The 14,204-nt window shown below is 39.9% G+C and overlaps 1 long non-coding RNA gene across 1 annotated transcript; it reads right to left on the bottom strand.

The window, feature by feature from the left end:
- Positions 1-12,103: 12,103 nt before the first annotated feature.
- LOC119907603 lies at positions 12,104-12,924 on the bottom strand. The gene is made up of 3 exons (XR_005445121.1): positions 12,757-12,924; positions 12,598-12,674; positions 12,104-12,506 (listed from the first exon to the last, which is right to left on the bottom strand). It is a non-coding gene; the product is annotated as an uncharacterized LOC119907603 (long non-coding RNA).
- Between the last annotated feature and the right edge of the window lie 1,280 nt (positions 12,925-14,204).

The following is a 14,204-nucleotide window of genomic DNA, read 5'->3' as shown; positions in this document are numbered from 1 at the left end:
TTCATACTGCACATTGCTGCAGCTCCTCTGTGTTGAACGCTCCGTTTTAACTATGGGGTGATGTATCTCACCTCTACAAGATCTTTGTTGGGAGTTGCACATGCACAGTTCTTAGTTAAGGACTACTAGCCAATCAGAAGCAGAGTAGGGTGGGCTCTATGAAGCTGGTAAACACGGCTTTGGTTCAGCTGTATATGTTCCCCTTATCAGCTTAGCAACATGGACTGGAGCAAGAGTTTCAGAGTGGTGAGTTATTAATCTGTAACAAATGTATCTTTCATCCATAAAGTTTTAACTGAGCTCTGTCTCTACATCACAGGAACAACTTTATGTCCACTGACTGCCTGGAGGGCAGCAGATGTGTGCTGCAGCAGCTGTGTGAGTGTTTTTCCACCAGCATTTTTGAGACTGTGTCGGACTAGCCGCTCGGCGAGAGTTATGACGCGTGTTTCGCTGTGACGTCACAGCAAAGCGGAAGAAAAGGCTGGACTACAACCGAGCTCTTTTTCAAGCAGTTCAGAGCAGAGTTTTCTGTGGGAGATGGGAACTCCCTTTGAGGGGGACTTTGGGCTTTTTCATTTTGCAAACCTAGTACATACACAAAAAAGATAAAACATTGAACTCTTTTTCCTCTGCAGAGTTTCCTTTGTCAGTCCTGTCAAATTTATTACTGCAGTTTTTAGTTTTGCTGCTTAAATGTCCCGCGATATTTGCTGTGACTTTACTGCATGTGTAGACACGTTTAAAATGACCGCAGCCTCTCTAATCATGAAAGTAAATTGTTAAAGAAAACACTCATCTATCAGTACACAATAAAGAAAGCACCTGGAAAGCTACATGGACCAGTAGAGGTGGATGTCTAAGAAAAGAATAAATTGGATGGGGGAGCGTTTGGATAATTTATGCGAACGAGGATTAAAATAATGTTGGGGCCGATCCGCGCATCATATCAATTCAGCAGCTATATTCGTGACAAAACAAGTGCAAACAGCTGCTGACATCAAATTTTATATTAATAATGTAATATCAACCACAGCATTCAGCACTTTTCTGCTATTTTTTTTTACGTTGTCATAATATTAGTGCCCTCTATGTAGTCTACACATGTCATTCCACCTGTATAGTCCTGTGATCTGTGTTGGAAAGGTTACTTTCTAAATGTAGTAGGTTACCAATTAAAAGTTACCCAATTGAAAATGTAATAGTAGTGTAACTATTACAATTACATTACTTACAAAAGTAAGTAGCTTTTTACATTTGATTACTTGATTACTTTCATTTCCATTTTCAAAAGACAGCTTAAGAGGCAGTTTAACTGGCAGATGGTGCTGCCGCAAATTCAATGTTGATAACCAATCAAAAGCATAAGAACAGCATCATACTTTACTAAACGGCTGTGGCTGGAAATGGCAAAGGAAGACACTGTGCACATGAAAAACATGCAAAGCAACAAAATTAATATTATTTAACAAAGAGCTGAGCTTTTTATAGAAAGTAACAGTAATTTAATTACACATTTTTTCCTAGTAACTGTATGGGATTACAGTTACATTTATTTTGTAATTAAATTACCTACATAACTAAATTACATGTAGCTAATAACTTCCCAACATTGCTTCAGATGGCTACATTTGAGATACATTTTAGCCAATGTGTCATTTCTTACAAGTACTGATGCTGAAAATTTTGTGCTCACCAAGCTGAGGGCTGAAATGATATTCTGCCTACAGCGCTTTGGGGTTTCTATGTAGTGCTAACTTTGCTAGGGTTATTTCCACTGAACTCAACTCAACCCTACCATGAATTTTGTGTTCCCTTACACCCCTAATACATGTTGTGAAGATCTTCCAATGTGTCCCTCAGCAAGACACGTAACCCCTAGTTACTCCAGAGACGTGTGACTTCTGACATATATAACAATTGTAAGTCGCTTCGGATAAAAGTGTCAGCTAAATGTGTAAACGTGAATATAAATGATATTGACATTGATTTACCCCCATTGATGACTATTCAAAACACTGCAAACATCAATAAATAATTTACAAAATGTTCTTCTTGTCCTTGTATCATATATCGATATTAATGTACCATCAAGTTGATTTGAGAACTGTTTATAGCATATGACCTAAGTGAAACATACAAGTCTGCAGTATATATAAACCCAACTCGAACACCCAGATTAACTTGTGATCTACCATAGATCATGTTTTATATTAAAGGCTACAGACATTTATCTCCCTCACCACAATAATATTCTACACGATTCAGCAAACCAATAATTAATTGTGACAGTAGTTGTCCTTGAGAGTGACAGTGGGTGAGTAATTGAGCTTGTGCTTGTGTGTAGCAGAGGCTAGTATAGTATTTGTTTGTTGTATCTGTTTGTGTATCTTGTATAATGTGTTTATGTGTGAGAGGGGGATAGTAGGCACTGGAAGTTGTATGGCAATAAAATCTTGAATCTTTACAATATATTGGGTGAAATACATTTGTAGAAATACATTTGTAATGTATTGAAACTAAACCTTCCAACAGCCAACAACCCATGCACGATCCTTTTCAGTTCAATATCAGTTGAATCATGTTAAGTGACACACAAAATGTTATCAGTAGTGGTAAAGACAATGATTTAATGTGCTTTGTGTTGCTCCCTAAATATGGTCCAAAATACAGGAATACATGTATCTGTCTAATGTACACACTGAAGATGTGACATTTCATTCACCTTGTTACATCTTTGCAATGATTGATTTGTTGTTGAGTGAAGAACAAGTGTATACTCTACTTAAGATACAAGATCTACAGAAATAGTGTCATGGTTGCTTCTAAATCTGTTAACATTTAAGAGTACTTACAATGAGTGTCCAGCATCCCTTGTTACAGACTGCTCCAGCTACCACATCATGCTTTAAAAATTAAAGAAACATGCATACATACTGTATATTTAATTCATAAGATCTAACTGTGTAGAGAACAGGTAAAAAAACAAAACAATCCTGCTCACCGTTCTGTAACCTCATACGACATCATACAGGAGTGACAGTAACTGTATGATGAACAGAACAATAGCAATTTGTGATCCACTGTTGTTCAAACAATCAAAAAAGAGAAATCACTCTACTACTAAAAACAAAAATTAAGTAGCTGACCCTCCAGCTGCTTTCCTGAGGCAGAGTCCAGTATATTATATAAGGCACAGTCCTTGACCACAATGTCTACTTTTTCCTCCCTGCCCAAAAGTCTACTACTGACTACTGTTAAAAAGCATGTCCACTTCCAGCTTGCTCCCTATTTCAACTCCTGTCTTACATTTTTCTGCAAGACATGGTACCAAAGTTCAAGTCCACCTGTCCGTTTTCTTCTTTTGTTTTGCAAAAAGCTGACTGTTTTAGAATTTTTAAAAGGATGAGAACAGAAAATAATTTTTCGTCACCACTGAAGGTTACCTTCCCAAACATCAAATGATAGGGACTGCTGGACTGCAGAAAATGGTCCCAACATTTAGCGTGACCAGTTTGTTCAGGGACCTCAAAATGCAGAGAGTGCAGGCATGAGAAGGCAGAAGAGAATCTGAGTTCTCATGTACGATAAAGCAATTTTCTTAAAGTATCATTAGTGATTACCCATTAAGATAGGGATATGAAATCAGTCTACGTTATTCTATGAGATCTATAATTCATCCAAGTATTTTAAACAAAACATACCTCTGTATTATCCCATTCAGTTTCTCTACAAGGCCATTGGTCTGTGGATGATGGGGGAGCACAGACTTCCTCTGATGCCCAGCCTCTCAAACAAGCCATTTCTGACCTTAAAATCAGTTGTACAAACATGAAATGAGTCATCACAGCAATGTCAGTGTCAGCTTCATTTATATTGTGCATTTCAAACAAGTAACCAGTGAAGGTATAGCGCCACACAGATGTAATGTGGTCCCTCTTTTTTTTTCCTGTCAAAAGGGAAGCAAGCAGCATTTTGGACTGTGGAGAGAACCCACAGCGGCATCATAATTCGTTACTATTGGCCTCGCATGGAGAATGACATCACAAGTGAGTGAGTTAGTATCTTCAAAATAATGAGGTTTAGTGATAGTAAAAGTGACTCTTTTGAGAGACTTGAATCTTCAAATCGCGTTCATTAAAATGAGCTAATCTTTTTTTGAGTCAATTCGTTCATTTGAACTAGTCTGGTTATTGTGGCGCTGCAGCCCTCTAGTGGGCACAGTTCTCAAACAGAGAAGGCTGCCTACCTTGCTTTAATTGACAAAGTATAATGCACAAATTCGCCTCTTGATCTTTCTAAGCCCCCGTGGGGTCACAACCAAATTCAAACCATGCAAAAACCAAATGTTTTCAATATGCAATCGCCACTAATCCGGCCAAATCCGTCCATTTTCACAGTCTTTCCTGAGTATACAACCAGACCAGCCATATATACTGTATGTATATATAATTATAATTACTATCATTAAATCTCTAAAGTGCTCATTGATACAGTAGTCTAACATCCCTATCCCATTCCCATGAGTAACATCTATATATTAACATCAGATTTGCAGGGAATATATTGAAGTAATAAGCTTGACGCACTCTTATTAAAATTCAACCAATTTAAAAATAATCTGTACAAAGCCTCCAAGTTCTTAAAAGAACTCCAGCACAGAGAGAAGAACAAAGAAATATCAACACATGATATAAACGCAGCAATTTGGCAGGTTTGGATGCAGATTGGGCCACATCAGGGCCCTGTTTCAGAAAGCAGGTTCAACAAACTCTGAGTGTAAACCTGAACTCTGGGTTGATGAACTCTGAGCTGTCAAACTCCGAGTTTTCTGTTTTAGAAAGGCCCATCAGAATAAGTTCAGTCAACTCTGAGTATGTTGAGCCTGATGGAAGTGTGTGCGTTGGGATGAAAAAAAAGCCATTATCAATGGAGCTCCGATACTACGATTCACCAATATCAGGCTACATTTTATACAGCGTTGCTCATTCATTATTTACCAGACTGGAATTTCCTTAATGAATGATAAAGTGCTGGAATTCTCCTACAGCCTGTTATTCATTTTAAATAGCAACAAGCCTGTTTATTCAGCTGTAGGCCTAACCTGACGGGACTAAACGCCAGTGGCAATAATTGAAGATGAAAATATTAATCGAACAGATTCAACATAGTTTAGGTTACTCATGGACCTGTGATCGTAAAGTGACAGTCCGACTCAGTAGGCCTATTATTATTATTATCAGATCTCGCTCTCTGAAACGGAAAACCCAGAGTTTCCCTCATCTCGGGCTCAACTTACTCAGGGTTTTCACCCGCGGGCTAAGCAAACCCGCTTTCTGAAACAGGGCTCTGGTCCGGATTCTGCTGACCGAGAGAAACAAACATATGAGCCTACATCGCTCTCAAACGCTGCCAGGTTGTTGTCAAGAGCTGTGAAACAACAGCACGGCTCTGTTGGTAAATAAAAAGGAAAAGTTAGGTTGCGTTCTCTGGCGGACCCGGATCATCTATTAGCTGTAAACACACCATGGGCTAACGCTAACGTTGCTATGTGGCTGTGTTTTAATGTCCGGGTCCCTTTGTTTCGGAGAGGAGACGACCAGGGCTCTGAAGTGGAGCAGACCCAGAACTCTCATCAACTGTTAGCTGTAAACACTAGCAGGACTAAAGTTACGGCACGGCTGTGTTAAAACTACAGCACAACATCACTGCGCTGTAACAGCGTTATGATTTGTTAAATGTAACATAATTAACAAAATAGATCATGTCAGTCCAGTGACTGTTACCTGACAACCGACTTGCCGCTCATTCTCCAGCGCTGGCAGTAACTCAGCCTGCTGAATGAACGACAGACTCTGAGGAGGCCCCATGTGAGCGCTGAACGAGTCGTTCATTCCTGCTCCACAGTAGCCGAGATACCACGTGACAAATAAATGACTCAAGCCCAGAGACCCACAGTTGAGAGTCGTGAACTAATCAATACCGTTTCCTGTGCTGACGGAGCCCATGCAGCTGCCGTGTAACAAGTGAACTTAATGAGTCCAAGACTATTCACGTGAAAATGCATGAATTACTCCTGCAGACAACGCGTTCCTCCTGAGTCACATACAAGATTAGGTCAAATGAACGAAAAGTTCTTTGAACGACGCAATACTAATGAGATGGACTACACATTCAGGTTCAATAGACACAAGAGTGAAATGTGTGTTTTGCAAAAGTCTGTCTGTGGATGTAACCCTGGGTGAATCCATGCTGATACTGTATGTTCAGAGTTTTAAATATGGGGATTCTTTTGCACAACACATTTGCCATGTAGTTAGTGTTTTGTGTTTGGACGGTGCTGATACAGAATTGTTTATTTTGTGATTTAATGGGTCTGCAGTAAGTGCTCTTGAGGAAATGGAATGTCTTAGTTTTGATGGACCTAAGTATTTTCCCTGAGGGGAGAGTTAGTAAAAGCGGGTTGGCAGGGTGCATGGAGTCCTGTAATATTTTTAGACCTCTGTGCTGAATTCGGGTCTCATAGATGTCAGAGATGGGAAGGAGTTTGTAGCAAATGATTTTGAGGCATAGCAAACCGTCCTGTCCAGCGGCATCCTCTGCTGAGATATGGAAAAAGTGAGAACATCACTTATCAACCAAGTTATCAACACTTCCTTTGTTTTTATTGTAATCCAGCATTACTTCTGGCTTTGTGTTACCTGCTGCTTACAAACGCAGTCCCTCAGCTAAAGCAGCAATATCCTTTGTATATGATTATTTATCTAGTTTGCAGAACACTTCCCTAGTTAGTTTGAAATTGGGAGAGTGATTTGGCATTGGACATAACATAGGACCTTTGGGAAGAAGCCTTGGGGAATGTACATAAAGCATCAATATGCATTAGGCATGGGATAATACGGGTCAAGGTATCACATCGTCTTCATTATTCCAAAGTAAAACTTGCTCAGGAATATCCTAATGTCGATTTGTGACCTATGTTGACAGCTCCCTGCTACTCTGGCACACATGTTCAAATTATTATTACAAATTACAGGAAACTAGAAAAGCTCAGGTTTTTACTTTGTGGTCCTGCCAACGGTGCTCCGGCTTCCTCCCACCGTCCAAAGACATCCGGACTAGGTTGATTGGTGACCCTAAATTGTCCTTAGGTGTGAGTGTTGTTTGTCTATGTGTGGCCCTGCGATGGTTTGGCGACCTGTCCAGGGTGTACCCCGCCTTTCATCCGATGTCAGCTGGGATTGGCTCCAGCCCCCCGCGACCCTGTACACAGGATAAGCGGTTGACGATGGAGGGATGGATGGTTCTGCCAACAAATTTTAAGTTTAATTCTTAAGCAACTTAAATTCCCCCTTTGTGTGTGTTTGTGTTTATTCATTTATAGTAATTTTCCCTCTTTTGCTTGTAAAACACAAATCATGTTTGCACTGAACATATCTCTAAAACCGAACCAATAAACACAAAAGTTCCCCGTGTCGTCTTTATACAGTATATAAGAACACAACAGGATCCCCTTAAAATTGCATTTCCCTCCCGTTAGACAGTTCCATAGTCTTGCTTGAAGTCAAGGCAACAACATTTTAAGTGTTTAGCTGCTTTAGCGATTACAAACTAATGTGTTACATAAGCAGCAAATTCAACACTTGTGCAGACTGCACTGCATTGCGAGCAGTGTGCAAACCCATGAGAGACTGAGGATGTATAAAGCTTCACTATGTAACTGTAGTGTTAGTATTACTCCTGTCTTATCTAATTCACTCACTGGGGATTTAGAAGAGTGAATCTTGGACTCACAACATGCAAATGAAATTCTGGTGTCAGGAATGTAATACTGCTCCACAGGAAAGGAAGAAAGGAAGACTGAGAAATCTAGAGAATACTTATTTTGACCATATTAAGAAAGGCCAGTTTAGTAAATATGAATGTGTTCATATGTCATGAATTGAACTGGCATCACCTCGCATGATTTCTCGGTGTTTCAGTTTAGGGACCTTTTGGACTGTGTGATGTTTACTATACTTCATGCATTACCACTTACCTTGTTCCTCTGCTGAATTATGGACCACTTCATGCCCTTGTGTATCTGTTTATGGATTATTGTGTTTGTGAATTTCAAGGTAAAGCATTACAGAGGCTCCGGCCATGACCTCATTCTCTAACACAGCATAGCTGCAGTCGAAAAGCACTCAGGATTGAGTAGAAAGACAAATGACAGCACCTGCCATTTGTCTCCACAGCACAGCGTTAATTTTGCAAATGAAGGGATTAGGAGGCTTGAGTACAACATCCCTGAGCAGCGAGTTGATGAGTCACATGGTTTATTTAATAGGTGAGCTGCCATCTGCTAAGGGAGAATTGGTGGGCAAGAGCATAGTCTTTATTGAGATTACTTTGATTATATTGCCTCTTAAGGAAAGCCTAGCTCTTCTCACCTACTGAGTCATGGTGTTTTATATAATTTAGGCAGAGATGGCCATCACTTAGGCCTAGAAGGATGTTTATTTTCAACAGATTCATTGGTTAAAGAAATAGTCAGGGAAAATAATGTGACCTCCCTGATATCAATTCCATTAGACACTTCTGTATGGAACCTATCAACCAGAGTTGCTGGATAGCACTGTCTGAACGGTCAGCTACATTAACACTGGAGCTCATCACTGTAGCTTCAGCAAAATACTAGCCTTTTCAAAAAGTTACTGGGAAGCCATTGAATGGCATTCAGAAGAAAAGCTTAACCATTTTCTCAAATGATTTTGGATTCCTTATGCTGGAATGAGGGCAAGATTGTTCATTAAAAGATTCCAAAAAAAGTGCTGCTCACTGCTGTGCCCAGTTTTTCCTTTTGTTTTATGTGAATATGATTGGCAAAATTATCCTGTGGGTATTTTTCATGTTTCTGTGCAGATTGCTACCCAGCAACTGCCAAGAAGTTATGGGTACGTGTGGAGATATCCTGGCCTAACAATTATTTAACCACTTAACACCCAACCCCCTTTTGGATACTGGTCCACCTAAATTAAAACAAATTGACTTTTTTTTTTATTGTTAGACCCTTGCGATAAATTTGGACATCAAGTTTGCACAGATTTGTTACATTGTGAGACCAACAGACTGCCCTAGAGATAGGGAGATACCATATTTACGATAGCGGCATGCTTACTATGTGCTCAAGGCACTGCTAAGTTCAGCCTCACAGCCTCTATTATCTTTTAGTGTACATTATTGCTTGTACCTGTGAAGATCTGTGTACCGCTTTAAAATTGTCAGGTCTAATACAATTTCTTTAACCCCCACCCACCTTTGGTTGATGTATTGTAATAACTTGAATAAAATGCCATGAAACTTTGTACCTACGTTCATGGTGCCCAGAGGATGAATCCTAATAACTTTGGTGAGTCCATTGACTTTTAATCTACCTTCAGGTTGACATTTGTGGTTTTAAGTGAAGTGTCTCAACATACATTTGTCCCCCTTCAAGTTGAACTGCAAGAAACTTGGCAATCCTTTAACTCTTCAACTTGTGCCATTTTCAGGTCACTGGCCAACCCATCAGTTTGTGACCATCAGCCTCAGCTGTACTTTGTGTTTAATGCTAATTTGACAATTTTAGCATGCTAAAATGCTGAACTAAGATGGTCCATCCATCCATCGTCAACTGCTTATCCTGCGTACAATCCCAGCTGACATCAGGCGACGTAATCATGGTTAACATTACACTTGCTTAGCATCAGCATTGTCCTTGAGCATGTTGGCATCATGGATGTGGTTAGCATGTTGAAGTTAGCATTTAGCCAAGAGCACCACTGTAATGCCTCACAGAGCACATGACTGATGACTCCTAGAATTGCTTATTGTTTACTTCAGACAAATTCAGGGCCACTGTTCAACATTACTACACATTGCATATTTATGTTTCACATATATACACTCTGTGCATTGTACTATAGATATATATTTTTTCTTTTAGACCATTATGAGGAAAATATGGGTCTAACCTAACTAATACACATATTACATGTTCATATTTGACTTTTCAAATTATTAGCAGGCTTTGAAAGTTCTACATATTGTTAATGTCCTGCAGGCGGAACAGTGGCTGGTAAAAGGTTAACAGATTATGTGCATAATTAAATGATTAAGTTCTGCTTCCTTTAGAAGGCCAGGTATCATTCTATTAATGAGATATTTGCTGAGGACAGAATGCCAAACCTCTGTAATAAAGCTGATATTCAGTAATAAAAATGTTCTGTCTTTAGCTTAACATATTGAGGCCAAAGTTCAAGGTCATTCAGGTTCAGCAGCCCTGGAGCTGGTGGCAGAGGCAGGGTGGAAATAAAATACAGTGCACCTTGTAAAAAAGGAATCTTGTTCAATATTCAATGTCAGACAACTAAAGACGGTCTGTAGTCTCCTCACAAAGGCACAGTCTGTGTGATCAAACTAAATCAGAATATTGAAATTCAGTGGCCTAGGTACCAGCTGAGAGGTGTGGGCATTGAGGTGTGCTCAACATTCAAAGCCGTGTTTAATTGGCGTCCTTGGTTTTGCCAAAAAAGCAATCTAGTTCACAGCTGCAGTTTGTTATGTGGTCCTAACTGATTGCCTGGAGCTGACATTTGAGATGCATACAGCACAGCTTGAAGCCCATTTTGAAAGGCAAAATACAACTCCTACGCAAGAGAACTGGATAAAAATTTACTGTGGCAACAAGATGAGCCTTATTGGATAGTTTTCCACTGGAGGCTTGACCTAAATCTGACTGATAAACGAGACTTGTGCCATAGCTGATACAACAAAAAAGACATCATCCCTTTGTTAATCTTCCCATTGGTTTTATCAGCATTACATAATATTTGCAAGAAACAATTGCAAGAGATTTTTATTGCAATAGCTGATAGTAGTCATTAGCTGCCAGCCTTTCGGCTTGTAGTTACTCAAAGCAATGGGATTAGAAAGAAAAAAAAAAAAAAAACAATGTTTGCTGGTCATTGCCAACAGCATTGAGTAAGCAGCAAACCAAACACAGCTTGTCTCTTGAACTTATCAGCTGTGATTTTTACAATCTGTAAATATACAAACTAAACACAAATGAAAGTCTAGTAATGGTTTAGATACTTTATTCCACTACAATCAGTGTTTAAAATTGTAACATGTGTAAGCACTGTTCTGAGTGGATATACTATCTTTGTTGCCCCCACTCTGAAAAGCATTCCAATCAGGCTTAAACAACACATTTGTTATTTAGTGGCCACCATAGATGATGTGTCTTGAATATCCACATGCCTCGACACACTAATTATCTTCACTGAACATATATTATTACACAATGCTATAGTAACAATTTATATAGTTAAGTTTTAAAACATTTTTTTTCCCCCCCTTATTCATTTTATCCAAAGTAACTTACAATTGACCCTTCGCTAAGCCAGCCTCCTTTGGTGACTGTTGCTAAGTCCGATCACAGAGTAAAAGTGAACCATTGTATTATTGACTATTGAGAGAGACAATATTAAGGATCAACACTGCTCCTGTACTGCTGGGCAGGTCTATATTCACTATTACAATCATTAAAGAACAGTAGGGCTTTACACTGTTACATTCAGTAGTAAGTTAGCTAACGTAAGCTAACTAACATTACACAGCCTACATTTTTCTGGATATGTTTCAGGTTTTGGAAAGAATAAATCGGGCTTCTCCTTTCAACCTCTCTGGGTAGAGACTGTAATTACTACAAGTGCCCCAGGAACAGCGTTTGACCACATCTTACAAAAATACAGCAAAAAAAAAAATAGCTCCATCAATGGAGCGCAGCCATGAAACTGTCGGACATCAGTTAGAGCAAGTCCTATAGGCTACTGCGCTGCAATTGGCCAGCTGCTTTTTTGGTGCATGGCTTAGCGAAGGGTCAATTGCTAGGAGTTTTTAACCAAGTGGATGATGAGATGATTGAAGCCACGCCCATTCAAACGTGTAGCAAGACTAGGGTGCGATTCTGTATTTAAATAAGTTGCCAACAACGCCACCTGGGGAATTTCACCCCAGGAAATAATATTAAGAGATAGGTCACACAGGTTCACCTGAAATAAGGTGAGGGCAGAGAGTGTTTCACATTTAAACAAATTGTTTTATTAACTAACAAAGTACTAATTAAAGACTAAAGAACCAAACCAAAAGTAATTTAACAGAACAAACAAATACCAACTATGTATACCACTTAAGGAGGCATGCCATTATTGAGTAAAATAGAAGTATGGGCCTAATAATTAAAAATACAATATCCTATTTAAAATACAGTGGCAAAAAAGGATAAATAAAACACCAGAAATAAATCAAAACATGCAAATCAATTAATTCACACACTCTAAATATTCTATAACTAGACCCAAACAACAAAGAAATGCTAAGACCCGCAAGCCGCTTAGAGCCAAGACAGAGCTGGAACTGACCAGGCAGACGGACCAAGCCGCCGTTCAAACCCCCCGACGAGGCAGTAGTGCAGCAGATCACTGGAGGGAGGGGAAGATTTGGCACCAATAATATTTCGCATGGTATATATTCAATTAAATTGGATACAATACGAGGGACATGCATACATACCCCCACTGTTCCACAGCACACACACATAATCAGCCCACAGGCAAGAGCGAGACAGCCCGCACAGCAAACGATTCTCTCTAAAACAATCAAGGGAGCATTGTGTTTAACCGCGCACACAGCAGACAGTTACATCGGCATGCAAGCCGACAGCACACTTACCACACGGACCGGGAGCAATGTCGCGTGCACATACAGAACGCCGGCCAGGTGACTCCACAGGTTTAGAGCCGTTAACCACCAGCTAAACTGTTGCGCTACAGGCTGTGACAGCACTCGCATCAGCACACCGCAACGCCGGACCACCGTCGCCAACAGTCGAGAGGCCCAACCCAGGTGAGAGAGAGAGATACAGGTGCATCATCACCTGCTCTTATAGGCCACGGCAGCGGCATCCGGTTGTCAGGGCACCAGTGCAGTGCCATATAGTGGCGGGAGGGAGAAAAACCCTCAACCTGCCACATAGGCACCAAGGGAGAGAGGGAAACCAGGGAAAACACAATGCAGATCTGGCTGTGGCAGCTGTTAGTCAATTAAACAATCAGTCAATCAAAAGAAAATTAATTGCCAACTATTTTGATAACTTATTTATCGCTTAATTGTAATTTTTCAACTGAAAATGCCACAAGTGTGCAGGTTCCAGCTTCTTGTTTGTATCATATAGCAAATTTGATATTTTTGGGTTTGGACTATTATAGGTCTTCCATGAGGAAATCCTCCAAATAAAAACTGAGGGAAAAGTGTGAGAAACTACTAAATTCAGAGCGTACTCTTTGTAGAAAGAGGAGTTAGAGAGCACTGATTTTATTGTGCATTAGATGGTGGGACCAAACAACAAAATGGATGACAGTGAGATAATGTTCATTTTAAGGTTTCGAAAAAAAAGAAGAAAACAATAAGCAATAAGCAATAATAAAATTTCACTCCATGGAATATTTCCTGGATGTGGGTATCAAATCTATTTCATGCAGGTAAATGTAGCTGCCTGCTACACTAATCACTCTCTGTTTGTGGCCTGATGGTGCCGCTTCTGTTTTTTTGTAGTAAAACGATAGCAGCTCCAGGCAGTACTGATGGGCTGTTATTCCTTCTCACAGTGTCATTGGCAAATAGCTCTCTGTCTTCCACGGTGCTTGTGTGAATGAATGAAAAGTAGCCTGCCTGCCCACCTGTCGAGGCATCATCACCTTCCCATAACCTCAAGGTCACTTGATGGAAAGAAAAGTGACCTCCTTTTTAATAATGCCTGACCAGATTGCAGAAAAACAACACAGAGCTCAAAGCATGAGTTATATCACCACTGTATGACCCACCAAGTCTCTCTCTAGATTCATGAATTATGCATTTACAGATTTCGTTGAGTGTATTCAACAACTGAATGTGCATATTTAATACGTACAAGGGAAATGAAACATCTGGTAGAAATGGAGGAAAGCCGAGCTGAGACTGTAACAATAACACATCCACTGTGGCCATAGCCCTGGCTGTAGCTATAGAGTTGTATCGTAGAATGAGCTATTTTGGGTGCCCCTGGTTCCAGAAGTAAAATTCCCTTTAATTTTTTCTGACAATGCTACTTGACTCACAGTGGGGGCACTTCTACTGCTTGA

Source organism: Micropterus salmoides, unplaced genomic scaffold, assembly GCF_014851395.1.
Source record: "Micropterus salmoides isolate LMB-PRFRI ecotype aquatic unplaced genomic scaffold, ASM1485139v1 Ms_hic_scaffold_17, whole genome shotgun sequence".
NCBI lineage: Eukaryota > Metazoa > Chordata > Actinopteri > Centrarchiformes > Centrarchidae > Micropterus > Micropterus salmoides.
Note: the sequence above shows the minus strand (reverse complement) of the source record. Positions and strands in the feature narration are given on the sequence as shown.